Source organism: Phacochoerus africanus, chromosome 10 (genome assembly GCF_016906955.1).
Source record: "Phacochoerus africanus isolate WHEZ1 chromosome 10, ROS_Pafr_v1, whole genome shotgun sequence".
NCBI lineage: Eukaryota > Metazoa > Chordata > Mammalia > Artiodactyla > Suidae > Phacochoerus > Phacochoerus africanus.
In genome coordinates, this window is record NC_062553.1 from 103,003,751 (window position 1) to 103,022,794 (window position 19,044).

A 19,044-nucleotide genomic window follows, 5' to 3' on the forward strand; every position below is an offset into this window, starting at 1 on the left:
TAGCCATGACCAACATGCACTGAAGAGATCATAGGTGTTGAAAAAATGTATGTAGTATGGATTTTAAAAAGTAATCAAACCTACCACAGTGGGGAGATAAGGGCTTCTGGGCTTGGTTAAATAGGTTTTTCTGTTTTGTTTTTGCTCTGTGAACTATAAGATAACAGTGGTTTTATCTAAGCAAGTCAATAACATGGTCATACACATAAACCATATTATGAAATAGTAGGGCAGTTCTATCAAATTATATTTTCTATGTACTTAGATGGACAAGTCTACAGTAATCACCACATCTTAACACTTGGGTCATCCTGAGGTAATCAACAGTAACCTTTAACGGGGTCTGAATAAATGAATTAGCTTGTTGAAACTCTGTACATTCATGGCTTTACACTCAGCCTGTGCATGTATTTACACATTATAATATTTATGTCAAAAAAGTAACTTATCATAGATTATACAGAATTATGGGAGCAATTACTTTCCTTTTTGCTGGATAATTCTAGTCATTCATAAATTGAAATGAGTTCTTCAGCTCGGTTTTTAGAGCCAATATCAAATGTAACATTTGATCCAAAATAGTCCAAAATGGCTAACTGCATAGAATAAATACATAGTAGTGTGCCTAAATCCTAGAAAGTCTTTAGTACATAATTGGAAATAGCTAGACAAGTGAGGATCATTGTTTCAATTCCCACATCATAGAGATGAGGAAAAAGGGGTCCTGAGAGGTCAGATTTCGTTGTTAAGGTCATCTCACTACATAGACACAAATCTCCCCTGTTGTTAATAGCACATTGTAGAATCATTTGTCACATCTTCCTACCCAGTGCTGTTTCCATTACACTGTGCTGTCTCTGACCACCCTTACTTCTTTTCATTTGCAACTTGTCTGAGCACTCTCACTTTGGCTTAGAATTTCCAAGTCTTGCAACCTTGAGAAGGTATTTCAATGCAGTATGTGTTCTACCTAGGGTTGTAAAAAAAAGAAAAAAAAATTAATGAAGTCTTATCTGGAATCACAATGTAAAATACAGATAAGGAGTTCCTGTTGTGGCGCAGCGGAAATGAATCTGGCTCGGAACCATGAGGTTGTGGGTTCAATCCCTGGCTTTACTCAGTGGGTTAAGGATCTGGCATTGCCATGAGCTGTGGTGTGAGTCACAGACGTGGCTTGGAGCTGGCATTGCTGCGGCTGTGGTGTAGACCAGCAGCTCTAGCTCCAATTAGACCTCTAGCCTGGAAACGTCCATATGCCATGGGTGTGGCCCTAAAATAAATAAATAAATAAATGGCAGATAAAATTGGAAGTTCCCCTTATGGCTCGGCAGTAATGAGCCTGACTAGTATCCCTGAGGATGGGGGTCCAATCTCTGGTCCTGCTCAGTGGGTTAAGGATCTGGTGTTGCCGTGAGCTGTGGTGGAAGTCTCATACGTGGCTCTGATCCCACGTTGCTGTGGCTGTGGTATAAGCCAGCAGCTGTAGCTCAGTTTGACCCTTAGCTTGGGAACTTCCATATGCTGCTGGTGTGTCTCTCAAAACAAAACAAAACAAAACAGATAAAATTGATGATTAAGTTTCTCAGGCAGTTTAATCTTCATTGTTTGTGGAACTCCTGATATCCTTTCAAAAGTTTGATATATCTAGGGAGGGGAGTTTGCAAACTACTCTAAACTGAGGGACTTAGATATTTGGTAGCAGGAGTTCTGGAGTCTGCCATTCTCCTTGGACTTGGAGCAAGCTTGTTGACATGGTAAAGCATTATTTTAGCATTCTTATTGTTCTAATAGTGTTAATTTTTTTTAACCACAATCAATCACTAAATAATTACTACAGTAAGATAATAACCTAACTCAAGAGTCCAACGAGAAAATGGGGGGAGAGTTCTCATGCTTTCTCTCCTTGTCAGCTTACATGCATTCATTCAACAACTTAAACATTGTTTGTGTATTTTTTTTGTACTATTTTCCCCTGAAGGGATTCTCACTTAGTGCTCCTATAATCAGAGACTTGACCTAAATAGACAATTTTTTTTTAGTAGCATAGTTTATGTTGCAGACACTGGCCAGTGGTTAAAACAGTCACTTGTTCCATCTGCCATGTTTTGCTTTCCTCCCATTCATGACTCCAAATCCTCTCCATATTTCATTTCCTAGTAATTCTTCAATGTCTATTTCACCCTCACTCTCTCATGAATGAAGCCAGATCTAACTCATCAAAAAGAGACTGATTGCTTTCTCTCTTAAACCCTTATGGCATTTACTCACATTTCTTGTATGCTATTTGGATTCATCCATTTTAGAGTTTTCACAGTACTTGTCTTCTCTCTGTCCCATCATCCACTCCTCTCCATACCACACAATGCACACTTCTGCTTCTACTTTGAGACACTTGCTTTCTTATTTATCTATACATCCACTGGAGCAACTAGCTCAATGCCTTGAAAAAGAATGGGCTTTGAGAAAGATGAATTGATGACAAATCCTTGCCTTACAATTTTTTTAACCTAATACGTTGGTTATGTAACCTTTTTGCATCTCAATTTCCCCATCTGCAAAATGGGGAGAATATTTGTCTATAATTTTTAGTTAAGATTGCAAACATAAGTGGGAATTCCATTGTGGCTCAGCGGTAACAAACCTGAGTAGTATCAATCCCTGGCCTTGCTTATTGGGTTAAGGATCTGGGATTGCGGTGAGTTGTTAGTATAGGTCACAGAGGTGGCTAGGCTCCCATGTTGCTGTGGCTGTGGTACAGGCCAGCAGCTACAGCTCTGATTTGACCCCTAGCCTGGGAACTTCCATATGCCAGGGGTGCAGCCCTAAAAGATAAAAAAAAAAAAATTGCAAACATGCATATAATGTCCTCAACCCTGGGCTAGAAGGAAGTCTATCATTACTGAATACATGATGTAATTTGTAGCATGGAGCTTTTGTCTATAGATTACTGTGAGTGCAATTCTAACAGTCTTTCTACCAATGGTATATAGCTACAGGTATGTAAATACATAGGCCAGAGCTTGCCTTGTAAATTCAGTTTTGTAAAGGCTGGATTTCTTTCTACCAAATCTGTTTTGTAGTCCTGAGCCCACCTAAGGCAGTGCAAAATGATAGAAATTTGGAGCAAGAAAACATTGTTTTTAACCTAAGCTATAATTGTTTGTATGATAACTGAAGAAGTCAGACATTTGTGTCCTCAGGTTTATGTGCCTAAAATGAGAAGAATTCTGCCACATTTGCCTCACAGGCTTTTAGTGACGAGCGGCGAGAATTACAGAAGTGAGAGCCATTTGGAAACTGTGAAAAAAAAATACAAATATGAATTAAACATTTGGTTGGCTTTTGTAAAATTTTTGAATAGGTACTATATATACTTTATACTCAATTTTAAATATGCAAATGGGTACCCAATGAAAGGCAGGTCCTTCTCCCACTCCCTTCCCCAAGCCACTCAGCTCCCCTCACTAGGGGCAACAGATGTTATCATTTTTTTTGTTTATCCTTCCAAACATATTTATATATTTATATGCAATATATTATGTAATTTTTTATAAAAGTCTCTAAGAGCCTCTCACACCTTCCTCCAGTCTAACGTTCCACTTAACACTTTTAAAGCCAGAAATAACTAGTTGGTCAGCTTGCACTGTTTACTGTATTTACTACTAAGAGTGACTCACTCACTGAGATTTTGTCATAAGTCTGAAAAGGCCATCATTCTCAGAACACAGTACCTCCCTCGTTCCCCGCCCCCCTGTTCCCAGGGAGCAGAAGGCCCAGTGAAGCCCAAAGTTTTATGTCTTCTGCTCAAAAACATAGTAACTAAATGGTTCCTGTTTTCACATGTTCCAGCTGAAACCACAATCCATTGAAAATCAGTTGTTTTACCTTTTTCATCTACATGCCCTTGTTCAACTTGGATACATGTGAAATTATTTATTTGGATTTTCCCCTACATTTACTTGAAACCATTGTTCATATACTTGAAACATTCTTAATCTTTGCTAGTCTTTTGTGTGATATTTACATCCTATCATATTCACAAGATTATTTTTCAGGTTAATTAAAAGTGTCACTGTTTCCAAGTTCTTCCAAATGTTTAGGTGAAAAGTCTACATTATCTTAAGTATGTGGCTTTAATGTTAGAGACTTTCTTTAATATTAAAGCTCTTCAAAGAAACATTGTAAACCCTGAAAGTTCTTAAGAGATTGTGTTCTTTGAAATCTTCTGGTAGGTACATTCTGAATTTTGAAGATCATGCTTAAAATAATCAAGATGAATGTTTTAAGTGATCATCTGTGTTACTCTTTGGTCACCTATTCAGTCAGGGTCCAATCAGATGAAAGAAACCTGTCTATTCTTTAAATAGAATTTAATATAACCAGAGAACTGAAAAGGGCAAAAAGGGAACATGGAGGTCTCCCAGAGGTAGCAACTGAGAAAGCAGAGGGCCCCCCAGGGCACAAGGAGAAGAGGTGGTATTATTTAATCTACCAGCCTGGAGTTCAAAGTGTAGAGGAGCTGAAGCTCAGATCTTTTTGGATGAGACAATCAAACTCACACTGCTGTGTCTGAACTGTGACCTGCGACCTGAACCTCTGAGGACAGGACCCCAGTGTCCCTAACAGGGTCTGATGAGGCTGACTCTACAGAAAACTGCGAGTAGGCACCAACTGCTACTACTGCAAAATACCACCATGGCCAAGAGGCGAAGCCCCGCTGGGGCGGAGCAAGTGAAAGCAGCACAGGGGATAAAACAGGAAGCGCTGAGGAAGGAAGTGCTCCTCCTCCCTCCTCCAGTCTTGCTTTCTGCCCCCAGCATCCCCTGGCAGAGCTGAGCCGGAGCAGCTGGCAAAGCCAAAATATGTTTTGTCAGGTCCCAGCATCAACGCCACAAAGCCGGGAGCGCGAGAGAGGTGGGTACAAATCAGAGTCAAAAGAACTTAGCGCCAGGCACAAAATGCTGTACGTATAGCCTATGTATTTATATATTCAAAGGGGAGCCTCATACATGTAAAGACATTGAAAAGAGACTCATTCCCAAACCCTAGCAATGAGGTTTTTACCCCTCATTATTTTTTAGGAAGACCTGTGAGCTTTCCACTGCTTCTCAAGCCCTGGTCAATAGAATTTATAAATTATTCTTTTCTATGCTTTTATAATAACAAAAATATACTAGAAGTGTTTGCTAAAACACCATAACATTACTCTTAGTTAAGAATTAAGTGGAATATAAATCCTTTACCTCCACTCTGAAGCAGAACTATTCCTCCTCCCTAAATGAACATTTGTCTCTTGAGATGCGTGAATTAGGTGTTTTACTCACTTAGGGATGCCATATAAAAACAAGACATTTTATGTTTACTTTAGGTTAAGCTAAATTAAGTTGGCCTTTAATTTGGTTCTTCCCATTTTCTAGTTCACTTGAACAAACTCAGTGCAAGAAACCCATAATAGACCTGGAGGGGTGTGTGTATTTCTGGGAGTGTGTATACTTATATCAAGTACAATCTACAGGAATCAGCATCCCAAAATAAAAGTGAGAGTTAGAACAAAACTGTCGCTATATTCCTCTTATAACTGACCTAATTCTGTAAAACTTAGCCCCAAATATATCTTCAAAAGCACAAAAAAGTGGCATTCCAAATTAATATCACCTCTTTTGAATTATGTTGATGACTTTCTGTTGAGTTTTTGAGACTGTGATTATATGAGTTGGCATAGATTGAAAATGGCCACAAACTCTTTACAGATCCTTCTGTCAAGAAGTGGAATCTACCTCACATCTCAAATCTAGTCTGGCTTTGTGATTTGCTTTGATCAATAGAATGGGGCAGAAGTGACATTGTGCCACCTCCATGCCAGACCTCAAGGAGGACCATCTCGATCCCCATTCTTCCAGCCTCAGGAGCTCACTGCCCATTGCTCTCTTTCCTGTATATTTCCTGCCTCTTTAGGGTCCTTCAGCAGCTTCCCACCACTGTGGATCAGATAGGAAAGGCTATCTCACTTCCCATGTATACAAAGCAGCTATGTCATACATAAGATATTATTTTAAGTGGTACCATAGCAAATATTTTATTTAATGTGTATAAGAAAAAAAAAACCAGAATGTGAAAGAGATATCACTGTTTAGACTGTTAATTTCCTTTTAAAGTAAGCTATTTAATAAAAAAGAACGTCTACAGTTTAAACAAATCAAGTAAGTAATAGTAAAGACTGTTTAAATATGGAAAACTTTTGGGAAATTCAGCTTTAAGGCATACTGGCTCAAATCCCACTTGGTGCAAATACACAATCCAATTTACTTTCTCTCCTTTTACCAAGAGTACCCCTCTAACTTCAAGATCCTCCCCACTTCAGCTTTCTATCTTCTTTCCTTTCACTCAAATTTCCCATGAAAATCAAGCAACTCTTTGAAGCTTTTCTAACTGGTGGTGAGATGGAATTCTTAAAATATGCTACTTTCCACCCCAGTAGATGTCATCATACCATTTTGTTTTCTCATTACATAAATATTGACTCTGTGATGTTACCTCTAGATGTGGTGCTAAGTCATATATATCAACCCTTTTATCTTGGGTTTCTTGACTCCTCTGATGCACATGGTCCTCTGTGTTTTCCTGCCTCCTTTACTTCTCAAATCCTCTGCTTCCATGTACTCCACTGACTATCCTTAAGCCTAATCATTTTGCCACCTGTCTTAATTTTCTCATCATTGTTTAGTTTAAATTCTTATCCACGCTCTCTTTTCTCTCTTCTCTCTTTTCTCTCCTTTTTCTCCCTACCTCCCATTGCCTTTATTCATTTTCTTGTGTTTTTTCTGCTACATGTACATTCTTGGACTTGCCTCAAAATACAGAGGAGAAAGTAGGTTTATAAATGTATTTGCTCATGTAAAAATGAACAGAATCAAACGTTTTAGCACTTTTGAAATTCTTTCTGCACTTGGATCCCACATCACCTATTCCCTTAAGAACATTCTCACTAAAAATAAATCACAGAAATTCTGGTGTAGAATTGATGGGATAAAAGATTGTCTTTAGTTCTTGAATGAGACTTTGTATTTAACACAAATTACACATTCCTCATAGGTCAGCATGCAGTTTCCCACATAGATAAGGTTTTTGAAAAGTACTTTCAAAATTGGAATGATTTTTTTATGTTTTGACAGATGTACAAATGAGTTCTTTGGAGTTTAATGTTTCAAATGACCTCTGAGTTTCCAACCTATTTGCATTTTCATGATGTTGTTCTCTTTTAATTGCATAAAAAATGTCCAACTCCTAAATGTTCATTTTCTTCACAATAGGAATTCCCTCAGGTTTTGACTGAGTAGTTTAAAGTTTGGGGATTTGAAGTGATATGATACCACTGTGATTATCACCTTAATAGAAATTTAGGTACTTGGAAATACAGAGTTATTGATAAAATGCTAGGAAGAAAAAAAGAGAAAAAATTTGAGGTTTTATATTGGAAATATTTTATAGAGAGAATATGTCATATAAGGATTAATCTGAATAAATGAAGTTGATTTAGACCAATAATCTAAATTTATATTGGCAAAAATCAAATTTTTCCTTTATAACACCAAGAGTGTTAAGATTCACATCAGACTATCAGAATGAAGCTGTTTTGCCTATTGTGAATAGTGCTGCTATGAACACAGGGGTACATGTATCTTTTTTAATGAAAGTTTTGTCTGGATATAAGCCCAGCAGTGGAATTGCTAGATCATATGGTGGCTCTATATTTAGTTTCCTGAGGTACCTCCATACTGTTTTCCATAGTGGCTGTACCAATTTACATTCCCACCAACAGTGAAGGAAGGTACCTTTTTCTCCAGACCCCCTTTAGCATTTGTTATTTGTTGACTTGTTAATGATGGCCATTCTGACTGGTGTGAGGTGATCCCTCGTTGTAGTTTGGATTTGCATTTCTCTAATTAGCGATATTGAGCATTTTGCATATGCCTGTCGGCCATCCATGTGTCTTCTTTGGAGAAATGTCTATTTAGGTCTTCTGACCATTTTTCAATTGGGTTGGTTTTTTGTTGTTGAGTTACACGAGTTGTTCACATATTTTGGAGATAGGCTCTTGTCTGTTGCATCATTGGCAAAGATTTTCTCCCATTCTGTGGGTTGTCTTTTTGTTTTTTTAATGTTTTCCTTTGCTGTACAAAAGCTTTTGAGTTTGATTAGGTCCCATTGGTTTATTTATGTCTTTATTTTCATTATTCTAGGAGCTAGATCAAACAAGATGTTGCTGTGATTTATGTCAAAGAACATTCTGCCTATGTTTTCCACTAGGAGTTTTATAGTGTCTGGCCTTATATTTTAGTTTTAATCCATTTTGAGTTTATTTTTGTATCTGGTGTTAGATAGTGTTCTACTTTCATTCTTTTACATACAGCTTTCCAGTTTTCCTGGCACCATTTATTGAAGAGGCTATCTTTCTTCCACTGCATGTTCTGTCCTCCTTTTCATAGATTAGTTGCCCATAGGTACTTGGGTTTATGTCTGGGATTTCTATCCTGTTCCATTGGTCTATATTTCTGTTTTTGTGCCTGTACCATATTGTTTTGTAATATTGCCTAAAGTCAGGAAGCTTGATTGCTCCATTTTTGTTTTTCTTTTTCAATATTGCTTTGGCTGTTCAGGGTCTCTTGTGTTTCCATGCAAATTTTAAAATATTCTGTTCTAGTTCATGTAAACAACCTAAATGTCCATTGGCAGATGAATGGATTAAGAAGATGTGTACATATATACAATGGAATATTACTCAGCTATAAAAAAGACATACTAATGCATTTGCAGCAATATGGATGGATCTAGAGACTCATACTAAGTGAAGTAAGCCAGAAAGAAAAAGACAAATACCATATGATACCACTTATTTGTGGAATCTAAAATATGGAACAGATAATCTTATCTAAAAATAACAAACAAAGAAACAAAAAACAGAAACAGATCATGGGCAAGAAGAGATGACTTGGATTTCCTGGGAGAAAAAGGGGAGGGAGTGGGATTTGGGGGTTTTGGGGGATGCAAACTGTTGTATTTGGAATGGATGGGCAATGAGAACCTACTGTATAGCCCAGGGAAATGTGTGTGATTGGGTCTGTTTATTGTACAACAACTTGCTGAAACATTGTAAATTAACTATGCAATAATAATAATAACAAAGCAGACACAATTTTTTAAGTCAAAAAAAAAAATGAAAGCTGTTTCCTCAGAATAATTTCAGTGGTTCACTTAAAATTTATTATCTAGAAGAAATGGCTTTACTCCTTTTAAGTGACCTGGAATAGTGCAATTTTTTTCTTCAATAGAGCATATGAGAGGCAAGAAGTTACTTCAGAAAATGAGAACCACCTCTGTTTCTCATTACCTTGCACATACAGATTTTGAATTTTATAGGGCAGTGATTCCTATTTGATCTAGTTTTATAATAGAATCTGACTTGGCACAATGAAGTAAATATTAATATACTTGTTTCCTAGTTGTGATATTTAAAACTAGAAATGTGACAAAATCCAGTGTTAACTGGTCTAATCCAGTAAGGAATTTAATATATTTGAGTCTGTTAATGCACTCTGAGAAGCTTAATAGAATTTTAACAGAATACTATTCTGTTCAAGAAAAGTTTTATTTTCTCAGAGGGAAATTTTTAATATGCCATACTACCAAGAAACAGTTAAAAACGGATGTTGATATGACTGTACTTGGCTTATTCTTGAATTCTTTAGTTCACTCCCCATGTTTATGAGGGATTACCTAGAATCCATTCCAAAGGGAAGGAGAGAGTGTCATAGCCAAAAGCATTGTTTGAGTCCAAATTTCTTGTTGCAAGAAACTTGACAAGTTCTGACAGCCTCAGTAGCCTTATCTCTAAAATGAGCATCATGACAGTACCTACTGATGATTACTCTTGTGGGGAAAAGTGAGCAGTAAACTGTGGCAGGCATGGAAACCACCCAGTTAATAAAACAGGGATTAGACAGTCAAAAGGTTAATGCTGGGATTCCTCTTTTTTCTTTTCTTTTCTTTCTTTTTTGTTCAAGTAATTGAGCTCTAAGGTTAACAAGTTCCTTGTAATGGAAACATGGAAATTGGTTGAATCAAACATATATGTAATCACATGTCTACTTTTCATGAGCTGCACATGTGAAAATTTTTTAAAATTATGTTAGCCCTCTTAGCCACACTGTTTTCCTAGACAAACTAGTTTATCAATACCATTAGGGAAGGACCCATACTATGTCAATTGGATGGAGTTTAAATGATTTTTGAGTAAAAGACTCAAGCAGCTAAATCACGTTGGACTCTTCCCTCCCTCTGGTTGAATCTTGCAGACTTGAGACCTGGGAAGTCTGGGGCTAGAATTGACAAATTGGTACACTTTGTGAAATCAGTTATATGTGGTTAAATTTGCTCTTATAGAGTGACAAGGAGCCACCAACTCAAATTCTGTGGTAAAATCTTCTTGTTTTTTACTGCCTATTAACACGAAAGAATCAAAAAGAGAAATGAATATGTGAAAATAGTTGATAGAGAGGTTCTAAGTAATATACCTGGACAGCCTGGGGCGCTGGTTAAGAGCAGAGGCTTCAGGATCACACAGGATTCAGGGTCACTTCTGTCCCTAAACCTCAGTTTCCTCATTTGTGAAATGTGGAAAATTTTGTTTTTCACTCTTTGTTTAGAGGAATCAACTAGATAAAATTTGTAAAAGGAAGGATATTAGATATTGCACATTTTGTAAACATGAAATCACTCCTTTTGATCATTAGAGCAGGTTTTGAATGATTCTATTCATTTTATGTTTTCACTTACAAAGTGCTTTCTCATTAGGCAGGGGCAAATGTTTTGGTACATTTTAAGGCAAGTTGAATTCAGGGAACAAGAATGCGCACTTATTTAGTCCCTATTTATGTATCTAGCTTACATATTCAAAACAGTTTAATTCTGACAATAAAATTCCTCTCAGGGAATTATTATTATTTCCATTTTACAGATAATAAGACGGAGCTTGAAAGAGATTAAATAGGAGTTCTCATTGTGATGCAGCAGAAATGAACCCAGTGAACCCTGAAGACTCAGCTTCAATCCCTGGCCTAACTCAGTGGTTCAAGGTTCCAGCATTGCTGAGAGCTGTGGTATAGCCTGCAGACGGGGCTTGGATCCTGCATTGCTGTGGCTAGGGTATAGGCCAGCAGCTGCAGCTCCAGTTTGACCCCTGGCCTGGAAACTTCCATATGCCATGGATGCAGCCCTAAAAAGAAAAAAAGAGAGAGAGAGAAGTTAATCAGATTAACTTCCCAAGTCATACTGTCTCCAAGTTGTTAAGGGGCAATGTAGGACACTGTACATAAGACCTCTGATTCAAAAGCCTGTGTTCTTTCCACTCTATTTGATGACACTGGGCCTCACAACATTTAAAAAATAACCAGGCTTTGTCTGAATGGCCTTAAGGCAGTATGATATCACTGGCATGTAGCTACCAGGCACTTGAGCCAAACTTTCTGCATGAAAGAGTTTTCTTCTTAGCTGTGACCAAACAAGCCACGGGAGGTAGAAAACAAAGAAATTTTTTAATGATCTCAAATTATAGGAACATATTAATCACATAATCCAGGACTCCTTGTTATATCTAAGAATATCTCCCCACCCCTGTTTATTTCAGCCCTTTTTCTACTCTAGACTGGTCCAGTGTTTTTTGAATCTCTTTTGTGTGTGCACATAGCCCAGCATCCTCACCACAATGCTGCTAGCTTGGCTTGCACAATCTGATCTGCCATCACTACATAACTGACACAGTGCAAGCTATTGAAAACAATCCATGGTTATTTGGTCAGCAAGCCTGGACCAAAGATTACTGGTGGAATACCAAAGGCTGTCACCAATGGATTCCTTCCTCCAGAACATTGGATGCACTCAGGAAATGTTTTTCTGGATTAACATTTTCTATCACATAACCGATAAGATGTAATATATCCATTAGTAAAATTATTCACAGGAAATGCAATGAATGAGCAAATATATAAGTTGATCCTTGAAAAACACAAGTTTGAGTTACACAGGTCCACTTATACATGAACTTTTTTCAATAAATACTACAGCACTGCATGAACCTAGGTTGGCTGAATCAATAGATGAGGAACCACAGATAGGAAAGGCTGACTCTGGAACCTGAGGATCAGAGGATTTTGATATCCACAGCAGGTCCTGGAAACAGTCACTCAGAGTTACCAAGGAAAGACTATACTTTGAAGTGAGATAAACAGGAGATTTTATTCAAGAGGGACCTATTTACTATAATCAAAAGAATGACTCTTGTACAAACCAGGAGTGTTGTTCTTAAGTGTGGCAAACAATCCTTGCTTTAATGTTTTATTCATTTATGCTTTACTCCTTGCCAAGAGGAATGAAACCCAAACCTTGACTTATAACATGATCACTCCAATCTGCTGAATTTATATATCTAATTTCTTTTATTAGATTAATTCCACTACCAAACACATCCCAGCTAAACTATTTTATTTTCTGCTACTTAATGCATCTTGATACTTCCTTCCCCTGAACTTTTCTCTGGCTTTCAGCTCTCACTCACCTTTCCATCAATTCAAACCATTTCCAATGGTGAAAAAGTTACATCCAGCAAATTTTACTACTCCCTTGGCAATTATCACTTGGTGTCTTATGTTGTGACCAATATTTGAAAGCCAACTGACCTGTCACTATTATGTTATATGCTCTCTGAGGGCAGGGCAACATGTCTTTTTAATAATATAGCATCAGGATGTGTTGGGTAATAGGCACTCAATAAATATTTATTGAATGTCTAAAGGAAGGAAAGAAAATATATCTGAACTCATATTGTGGACTTTACCCAAACGCTATACTTTAGATTTTGTTTTGTACTCTTTAGCATTAAGTTCAGTGCCTTGAAGAAAGATTAAAAAAAATTTGATATACTGAATTAATCTTTGAAAAGACATGCAAAATTATGTTTCAGGTTTCTAACAAAATTTTTAATTTTAATCCAGTGATTCTTTTGTAAGATGATAATTCTGATTACATTAAATTTATTTAAATGAACTATAATGATTTTAAAATATCTCATTCTACTTCTCAAACAAGCTAAAACTCAGGAAAAATATATTGATCTTTCCTGCACCTTTAAACTTAAGGTTATTTCCAATAGCAGTGGGTCTTTTAGGTAACATTTTCTGAATATGTCACAGTCTATGCTGTTTCTTCTTCCTTCAAACCCTCATTGACTCCACACCCCCAGCCTTCTAACCCAAGGTGACTGACCCATCCTCTGAGTCTCAAATCTTTTATTTAGATACTGCTTTTCCTAAGACTCTTTCCCTGATGCTGCGCACTCCCATCTTTCTCATGGATTTGCATAGCACTCCACTATTCCCTTATTATATCCCATGGTAATTACCTACTTCCCTACTAAACTAGATTCCTGAGAGCAAGTGCCCTGCTTACTCTTTTCTTCCCAGCAGCTAGCATAGAGCTGGGCATATAATAAATAGGTCCTCAACAAATACTTATGACGTGAATAAAGGCCCTCAGGAAGAATGGTGACTCAAGATTAATGTTTCCATTTAACATTGGTTCCCTGTGTAGGAGTCAGCAAATTAGAGTAATCATTGGGAATTCTCTTTGTGGCTCAGCGGTTACAAACCTGGCTGTTACCCATGAGTAAGCAGGTTCGATCCCTGGCCTCACTAAGTGGGTTAAGGATCCAGCATTGCCATGAGCTGTAGTGTAGGTTGCAGACACAGTTTGGATCCCACGTTGCTGTGGCTGTGGTATAGGCCAGCAGCTGCAGCTTCTATTTGACCCCTGGCCTGGGAACTTCCATATGCCGCAGGTGCCACCCTAAAAAGGAAAAAAAAAAAAAAATTAGAGTAATCGTTAATTCTGAAAGGAATTTAGAGAACTACTTCAAGAATTGTGTTACAACCTCTGCCGTGGAGAGGGTAAGGTAAGGAAGGGATGAAATTGAGCCAACAGACAAAAGAATGTCCAGTACTGATTTGGTAGAATTCTCAGGCCTGGTGTGATACTGTTTTATCCAAGCTTCAAGATTTGTATGATGGTCTCCACCAGTTCTTTTCTTCTAGTCCCCAGAGTAGAAATCTTAACTGCAACACTCTATAGAGTTAAATACACACACACACACACACACACACACACACACACACATATCTATGAGTCTATTTACATTTGTGTTAAATATATATAATATATATATGAGTCTATCTACATTTGTGTAAAATAAGAAATATGTTGGACAAATAAATACACATGAGATGGTGGCCGTTCATTAGTCAGAATACTCTAATAAGGCTTTGATGATCTTTAAATTTGTTTTCATGCTTAGATCTATTCCACATGGCAGTGGTTCTCAGGAATCACTTCAAATCACTGAGAATCTTAGAATCACTGAAGATCCCAAGCGGTTTTTGTTTATGTGGGTTATTTCTATCAGTATGCAATGTATTAGAAATTAAAACAAAAATTTTTTAAATACATGTTATTTTAAAAGAACCATAGCATATCTACATTAACATAAATAATATCATTTTTTTCTGAAAATAACTGTACTTTCCAAAGAAAATAGTTTAGTGAGGAAAGTGGCATTGTTTTACATTTTTGCAAGTCTCTTTAATGTCTGGCGTAGTAGAAAACTGGATTCTTATACCATTTCTGTTCAGTCTGCTGTGATATGTTTTGTTTGAAGTAAATGAGGAATATCTGGTTTCATACAGATATATAGTTGGAAAATTAAATAACAGTTTTAATAACCTTTTCAAATAATTTTGAATATTTTTCTTTGATGCTACACCAAAACTCAACAAGTGGTAGTTCCTTAAATCTTATAATTGCAATGCAGAATGTGAAACCATATCAGTTAACTTTTCATACTCTGTTATATTGAAATTCATTGGTCTCTCTTGTGCTTTGAGTGGATCCTTAACTCATGCATGATTTTAGAACATCCATTGTATTATTGGTCATTTGGAAAATATGCTCACTACATTATGTAGATCTTGCAAATATCAATACATTTCATTGTACAGTATCAAAAACCACATTAATTAAAAAGATCACAATGCTATTAGAAAAGAGTCTGTGTACTGGGAAGCTGTCAAGTTCATGGTGGCAGATAAAAGTTTTCTAAATTTCTATATTTTTTACTTGAAAGCTCAAATTTTTCATTGGAAATAAATACTGCTAGTTGTTTACCTTGAAGTGACAGGCTCACTTAATTTGTTTTAGAAAAAAATGTGTGCCAGATATGCAAGTGTGAATAACCATAGTTTGTCAGTTTTTCTTTCAAGTAAAAGTGTATTTCATGAAAAAAATCAGCTAATTTAGCTCATGGCTCAATTACACAAGTGTTTTAATTCAGGACAAACACTAAATTGGTTATTCAGCAGAAAGGTTTTATGTGTGCCTCTCACTTTGCTGTACAGAATATAAAAAAGATAGAGACACGGGTTAAAATTTAATAAATAACCACTAGTACAGTGTGGTGCCTTGATTGGTGCTAAGGTGCTAGCAGTTTTAACCACCATTGCTTTTGTACTATTGTGCAAATATACAGTAAAAAAAGGCAAAGTGCCATCTTAGAATAAATATGATAATACTTTTGACCTAAAAGACCTCCCTGAAAGGGTCTCATGAACTTCCAGAGGTGTGTGGACCACACTTTGAGAAGTGCTACCTTAAGAACAGGGGCTTAGGAGTTCCCTTCATGGCTCAGCAGTTAACGAACCTGACCAGGATCCATGAGGATGCAGGTTTGAGCCCTCACCTCGCTCAGTGGGTTAAGGATCTGGTGTTGCCATGAGCTGTGGTATAGGTCATAGATGCTGCTTAGGTCCTGTGTTGCTCTGGCTGTTGTGTAGGCCAGCAGCTATAGCTCTAATTAGATCCTAGCCTGGGAACCTCTATATGCCACAAGTACAGCCCTAAAAAAAAAAAAAAAAAAAAAAAAAAAAGAACATGGACTTAAACTAGGACTGCTCTTAAATAGACTTAAATTACACTCTTAAGTTTATAATAGTTTTGGACTTTTAATTTTTTCCCAATTGACTGAATATTTATAAATTTCATAGTTTAAAAGTAAATTTATAAATAATCAAGTATCAACCAAACACTTGAGTACAGTGGAGAACCTAATCCTCACAAAACACCTGTAAGTTAGCTATAATTTGTTCGATTTTTATATTTAAAAAACAAAACACTGAAGCTCAATTGAGATTAACCTCTTTGTCCCACAGCAAATAATTATTAGGGTTTAGAATTAAATTCAAGTCTGTCTGACTAAATAATGCATGTTCTAACTAATATGGCACATCACCCAATTCTCTCAAAACATATTGAGGAAACATATAAATAAATATAAATATACACAATACCGTGTACATTGGCATATGTTTTTGAGAAGACAGCTATATTGATATATGCAAAGCCTTATGTTCAAAACAAGGGATATTTGGCAGAGCTGTCCCAAAAATATCTTCCAGAGTTCTTACAGAACTTCCCCCCTCATTAATTGGCTGACTTAATAAGTCACTCTAACATTTTTTTGGACTCACTTTCTTCCCAATAGCAATTTTAAAGCACTATCGCAATCCCTAGTTTATTTGCACTCACACAACCCTGTGAGATCCTGGGGTACATACTGTTGCCACCACAGTATTGAGGTAGAAACTGATTCTCAGAGAACTTCCTAGACTCCTTAGCCTTTCCCTCTCCACCTGCTTTCCCCTCAGCATCATGCAAATAAGATCCGGTGTCCCACGTAAGAAAAACAGAAGTACAACTACAAAAAAATACTTTTCTTATCTTTTCATCTCTTCAGGGCCAAACTACTAGGGAAATGAGTTATGTTCTCTGTTCCTGTGATCTCACCTTCTCTACCTGCTATTATCTGGATCTATTACACAAGCACAATAGAAACTATAACTGCTTAGACCAAGATCACTGAGACATTCTGAAAAGAGTAGCAGTCACTTTTTAGCCCAATTGTCTCAATCACTTGGCCACTTTCTGCCCGGTCACCAATCCCATACTCTCTCAGCTTCATCAATACTGCTTCTTCTTAGTCTCCTCTTACCTCTGTGGTCTCTGTTTCTTTTGAGTGCTTCTCTTCCCCCATCCAGTCCTAGAACATAGGTGTTCTGCCATGTTCCTTCCTATGTCTTCTCTTCCTGGCTGCCCTTCCATTCTCCCTGGCTTCAAGACATATCTGGATGCTGTTAATTCCTGAGGGATCACTCCACCTTGGATCTTCTCTCTGAAGAACTCAGGTTCTGGATGCCTACATATTGCTGCACTCAGATGGCCCACATGTGCCCCCAACTCAACAAATTTAAGACAACTCATTCAATTTCTCCTAAAACTGTTCCTCTCTATACCTTGCTTCTCTTGGCAAATGGCACCGTCATCCATTTGCTTGCCCCAGCCAGATGCCTAGAAAGCAGTCTAGACTATTCCTCCTCTACATTACCCTCCATGACCAATCAATCACTGGGTCCTGAAGTTCTCTTTCTAAACATCTCTAGAGCTGTCCTGATCTTCCAGCTGGATTTCCCTACCTTAGAGTTAAATTTTCCTCTGGAAATAACATCCTCACTATTATCTGCCTTCCACAATGATTCCAGAAAGGTACTTTTCCAAAACTCATATTTGATGACATTTAAAAACCTTAAAATCTGTCCTTGCTTAAAATCCTCAGTAGTTCCCCAACCACCTTCAGAAAGTTCTGGTTCTTTGGGCCTTTACAGTGTGATGGGACCTGGCCTTGCTTGTTTCATCTGCAGTCCAGCCACACCTAACTTCTCCCAGTTCCCAGGACAGACCTTGCACTTTGACACTTTTCTAACCTTTTCATTTTTCTTTTCTCTGTTCGTAGAAGTCCTTTCCTCCCCCATCCTTGTTTGCTTGGCATTCGTTTCCTCATCCTTCAGAACTCTACACTAAAACCTCTACCAAGAGTAACTTCTAAAGGGGAGTTAGCCGCTTCCTTTTTCATGCTCCTACAGAAACAGGTAAAAACACATATTATAGCACTAATAAACTTTTCATTGATGCCTGTCTCCCCTCCAGGCTGTGAACTCCTTAAAGGCCGGAATCATGTCTTACCTTGAAATCTCAGTGCCAAGACATATATGGTACACAGTAGGCACTTAATAAATGTTTGTTAATGAATTCTCCAATGACCCCTTTGGGGCCATATCTTAAATGCAGAAGTTACTTCTCCAGATCTTCTGAGAAGAGATTCCTTTTTCCCACCTCATCCCTTTTTCCCTTTCAACTGATAAAAATGTTGGCCCAGTGAGCTCAACATCCTTTTTGGCGTTTAAAAATTCTAAGTCTTTTATACAATGATTTTGCGGAGTGAGTGCGTTTTATAAATTCACCTGTTGCAGTGTTCTCATTCAGGACCTGCACAGGACAGCCCTCTGTGACCAGGTATTTAACAAAAATATGACCTCGGTAGGATTGATTTTTCATCTTCGTTTTTCTGTGGCAATGAGAAGCAGTCAAGTTATTTTTCATACTTTCACTGTTGACACTAAATCTTAATAAACTATATGTTCTGAGAATCTAAAGTGTCTAAATTTCCAGGTTTGCTGGAAACTAGGTTCACAGTAGCAAAAGTGAGATTACTAAATAACTTAGTCTTTTTTCTTTCTTTCCCCTTTGTTTTCATGCGCCATGGCCAGGTTGCTAATTAGGTAACTTTTTCTCATAATTACCTAGTCAGCCTTAACGGCTTCACACGCTCTGCTGTCTCACTGGTCCTGTAGGGCGGCTTTTCAATTGTTAAAACAGCTGCTGAGTTTCTAACCGGAGAAGGCTCAGGCTCGGAGTGCGCCAAGAGGGAAGAGCTCCCCGAGTGAAGGCTGTGGTAGGCAGGCGGCCGGGTGAAAAATGGGACATGAATACACAGTTTGCACACTCTGCTTTCAGCCTCCAACCTTCTAGATTTAGCTCGTCTTCCCACCCTGC